Below are 5,000 nucleotides of genomic sequence, written 5' to 3'. Positions count from 1 at the left end.
CCATCTGTTTTGTGGATGAATCTACATAGGCGTACATGGACTGTTTGTGTTTAGAGGGATGGACTCCGGTTGGCGCTGTCGTGCACGGGGTTAATGCACACGTTTTTTGTTTTTTGGGGGGTTTGATTGTTGCACTAATGTTGTAATGTGATCTTTATAATTTCATTTTTGACACACAATCTAATTTCTCTAAAATGTCAGATGTTAATATGAGTGTCTCTCTCCACGTGGAATGTGAATGGGTGGGGCACCCCATTAAAAGAAGGAAGGTTATTTATCTTAAATGTAAGAAATGTGATATTGTGTTTCTTCAAGAAATTGCATCTTTCCTCACAGGAAGCTGAAAAATTTGGGAAGATATGGGGTGGACATGTGTTCTTTAGTGCTGGCTCGAGTAAGAGCAGGGGAGTCATTACACTGATAAATAAACATCTACAATTCATTAATGTACGAGTCATTATTGTTTTAGCAGAAATTCAGGGGCAAATGTTGATTTTGGCTAATATTTACGCACCTAATGCTGATGATCAGAGCTTCATTATAGATCTTGAAGGGATGTTGCAAGCCGCTGGAACCCCTCATGATATAATATTGGGAGGAGACTTTAATCCATTGATGGATTCAGTCCTTGATCATAGTGAAGCAAAAGTGTGTAAGTCCCCGAGAGCAACATGGACACTTCACAGGATGTGTACAAATCTTGGTCTTACAGATGTTTGGAGACTTTTGAACCCATCTGTAGGGACTATATATTTTTTCAGAGATTTATTCTAGAATAGATTTATATATATATAAGTCCCTCATTTCATCTGTTGTTGATTCCTCAATTGGAAACATCCTGGTGAGTTTAGAGGTGCTGCCACATATGGAGAAAAGGAAATCATATAGTTGGTGCTTTAATGTTTCCCTTTTGCAAAATCCTGATTTACAACAAATGTTTAAGGCTGAAATCAGTGTTTATATGGAGACCAACTGGTCCTCAGTATCCTCTGTGGGTGTGGCTTGGGAGGCACTTAAGGCGGTTCTTAGGGGTTGGATCATACAGTACGCCTCATTCACCAAAATATCCAAAGCATGAGAACTCATGGAGTTGGAAGGGAATATTAAAAGTGCCGATGCAGAGCTGAAGCTCCGAATGTCATCTGATGGGCTCAGTTTAAATTTGTATATCTGATGCTACAGAATTCGCTCCACTTTTGCTAGAGGTTTATACGGAATCATTAAAGAATGGAAAGCTTCCGCCAACCATGACACAAGCCCGGATCCGACTGATTCTTAAAAAGGACAAGCAAATGTAAGAGTTACTGTCCAATTTCCCTGATCCAGCTAGATGTAAAAATATTGTCCGAAATTTTGGCTAAACGATTAAGTTATCTCTTATACATATAGATCAGGTGGGGTTTGTTCGGGGCTGCATCTCTTCTGATAACATCAGGTGTTTCATCAGTATCATTTGATCAGTGGAGAATGATGAGACTCTAGTCGCTGCCATCTCACTTGATGCCGAAAAGGCATTTGATATGGTAGAATGGGATTATCTTTTTAAGATTTTGGGAATATATGGGTTCGGGAATACTTTTATTGGTTTAAGTTACTTTATAGACAACCGGTAGCGGCGGTACAAACAAATGGATTAACTTCAGTTCCCCTTCTGTCACTCACTCAATGTTGTGTCAATGAAGTGACACTAGGGGTCGTCCTTGTTACGAGCTGTTGGATTCTACAGTGCAGAGGTTCTCCCCCTCTTGCACCAGCATTGTGCAGAGAACATACCTGGGCACTTCAACAGCAGAAAAAAATAGAGCATATTTTCCTTCTTAAAGAGTGGCACCTACAAAAGCGTTTTTCAAGATGCCTTTTTGTTTGTGTATTATTCCTGGTTGTGGTCACTATCTCTCCGCATCTGGCAGCCACGATCGCTGTTTCACGTGTCTGGGTTCTACTCACACGGAGACTTAATTTGTGGATGGTTCATGTCCTCATTGCGAGAACATGACCATGGCTATGTTGCGGTCTCGGCTTTCTTTCATCAGAGGGAAAGACAACCCAGCAGCTCCCCGTCTCAGTCCTTCTACCTATGGGTATGAGGGTGAGTCGGTTAGCACTGGGGGTAATTTGGGGACCTCAATGTGAGCTTCTCTGCCGGGAAACCCTCCACGGACCTCCCATTCCCCAACACACTCGTATGCTCTGGTCAAGTTCTGGGATGCTGGTGGCCATGCATATCCCGGGCAATGTCAACACCACATCGCCCGTGCTGTCACAGCTGTTCACGCTCAGGGGAGAGTGGAGTCACCACCCCCAGGTGGTCCAGCTTATTTGTAGTCGATTCAGTCAAGCACAGGTGGACCTGTTTGCTTCCCAGTAATCCTCCCACTGCCCGCCCTGGTATTCTCTGTCCAAGGCTCCCCTCGGCACAGACACACTGGCACACAGCTGGCACCTGGGGCTGCATGAGTATGCATTTCCCCCAGTGAGCCTACTTGCACAGACATTGTGCAAGGTCAGGGAGGACGTGGAGCACCTTCCTAGTGGCACCTTATTGGCTCACCCAGATTTGGTTCTCAGACATCACACTCCTCGTGACAGATCACCCTGGCAAATTCCCCTGAGGAAGCACCTTCTTTCTCAGGGACGGGGCACCATCTGGCACCCACGACAAGACCTCTGGAATCTCCATGTCTGGCCCTTAGACGGAACGCATAAGACTTCCCGACGCGAAGACCCCCAGAGATGCGCAGTCGGATCAGTGCTTTCCTTTCTGCAGGAGAGGCTGGAGGGTTGGTTGTCCCCCTCCACCTTGAAGGTGTTTGTAGCCACTATATCGGCACATCACGATGCAGTAGATTGTAAGTATTTAGGGAAGCATGACTTGAATGTCAGGTTTCTGAGAGGCGCAAGGAGGTTGAACCCCCCCAGACCGTGCCTCGTTCCCTCCTGGGACCTCTCCGTGGTCCTTCAGGGCCTACGTGGAGCTCCATTTGAGCCCCTAGAGTCAGCTGAGTTAATGGCGCTCTCTTTGAAGACTGCCCTCCTGATGGTGCTCACCTCCATCAAGAGGGTAGGGGACCTGCAGGTATTCTCTGTCAGCAAACCGTGCCTGGATTTCGGTCCGGATTACTCTCACATGATCCTTAAACCTAGACCGGGCTATGTGCCCAAGGTTCCCATGAATCCATTCAGGGATCAGGTGGTGAACCTGCAAGCACTGCCCCAGGAGGATTTAGACCAGACCCTGCATGCTTTGTGCATCTCCTTGGATTGCATGCAGATCTTTAGGAGCTCCAAGCAGCTCTTTGTCTGCTTTAGTGGATAGCGTAAAGTAAGCACTGTCTCCAAACAGAGGATCACCCACTGGGTCATTGACACCATCGCAATGACAAATCCTGCCCAGGACGTGCTGTTTGTAGAAACTCCTCCCCCTTGGGTAGGACCTACCACATAACCCTTCCACATGATGTGCTTCTGACCGGACTCGGACCATGTGACACATTCCCCCTATCTCTGAGTGGGGTGTGGTCTCCGTGGTGCCCTCCAATTTGGAGGGACACCCCCTGACGTGTATGACCCCCAGCTGAATGATTTCGTGCCTTTTGGGGAGAAAAAAAGAGAAGAGGCTGTGGCTGGGTCAGCCGGTCCTTATTTTTTGTGCAGTCGACTTGTCCCCGAGGTGCAGGGGACCGTTTGATGCCTACAAGAGCTTTCGGGAGGTTACGTGATGGCCTGGTGCACAGGCCATGAGGCACACAGATGTCTGCCCATCTCGCACCGCTAGTCCACGTAACACAGTTCAGTAGCCATGGCGTTTTGTATAGGGACGCCTAGTGTCACTTCATCAACACAATGTTGAGTGAGTGACAGAAGGGGAACATCTCGGTTACTATCGTAACCTCCATTACCTGATGGAGGGAATGAGACATTGTTTCCCTCCTGCCACAACCCTGAACTAACCGCTGAAATGGACGGGAACTTGTCTCGAATCCTAAGTGCGAAACCTGAATGAATGGCTGCATTCCAGATCCTTTTATACCCGTATGTCCGGGGGAGTGGCATGCAAATTCCACTTGCCAATTTTCATTGGCCTTTTCTCAAATAGCAGAGATGTCTGGGGCTCCCAAGAGCGACCCCTAGTGTTACTTCATCGACACAACTTCTCATTCCCTCCATCAGGGAACGGAGTTTATGACTGTAACCAAGATTATTATTTTACTCTGGATAGGGGCACCGGCAGGGTTGCCCTCTTCCCCCATTATTGTTCTGTCTTGCCCTGGAACCATTAACAGCTGCGATAAGAAGGGAAGATGATTTTCCAGGGGTGGTGGCGGAGGTGTGGGGCATAAATCTCTGCTTTAATCAGATGATATTTTATTGTTTGTCTCTGAACCTACTTGATCTATGCCTTGCCTCCACAGAATTATTAATTCCTTTTCTAAGTTCTCAGGATACAGAGTTAAATGGTCTAAATCCAGATGTATCGGTGGCCAACTGATAGATAGCTGTGCAATGTGTATAAACCTCACTCTCCTAACCTCAAGAGGTGCACTAGCGACTGACACTAGGGGCTGTAACCTTTAGCCTTCTTGTTAGTGCACCCACCTACCATGCCGGAGACGCCAGTTCGAAGTCCCTTACAGAGCGGGTAGCACAAGAGCATCACACGAAGCTTTGGCTCTGACAGCAAACTGCCCTGTAATGACATTTCAGCCGGGCGCCTTCCAGTGGCCCAACCTGGGCATTAAGTATTTGGGTATTTTATTCCCAGCAAATTTGTGATTTAGTTAATTTTGATCCTTTGATAAAAAGGTTTGAGTGATGTGGGCAGGTGGGCTTCATTACATTTATCTGTGATTGGGAAGGTTACTGTTATTAAAATGAATGTATTCCAAACTTCACCTGTTACAGTCTGTCCTGTAGATGCCCCCCTCTCTTATTTCAAGCACTTTGAGATCATAGTGAAGTCCTTCATTTGGAATGGGAAGCGTCATGGTAAGATTGACAAA

The 5,000-nt window shown here is 46.8% G+C and overlaps 1 protein-coding gene across 1 annotated transcript in view; it reads left to right on the top strand.

Moving 5' to 3' along the window:
* fam83fb (family with sequence similarity 83 member Fb) overlaps positions 1-440 on the top strand; it is a 9,165-nt gene extending 8,725 nt beyond the window's left edge. Inside the window, exon 4 of the mRNA XM_052129865.1 lies at positions 1-440. This exon is cut by the window's left edge and continues 1,449 nt beyond it. The gene's annotated coding sequence lies outside the window, so the exon portion shown is untranslated.
* The last annotated feature ends 4,560 nt before the right edge of the window (positions 441-5,000 follow it).

Source organism: Xyrauchen texanus, chromosome 7 (genome assembly GCF_025860055.1).
Source record: "Xyrauchen texanus isolate HMW12.3.18 chromosome 7, RBS_HiC_50CHRs, whole genome shotgun sequence".
NCBI classification, from domain to species: Eukaryota; Metazoa; Chordata; class Actinopteri; order Cypriniformes; family Catostomidae; genus Xyrauchen; species Xyrauchen texanus.
This window is presented reverse-complemented; position numbering and strand designations above follow the sequence as displayed.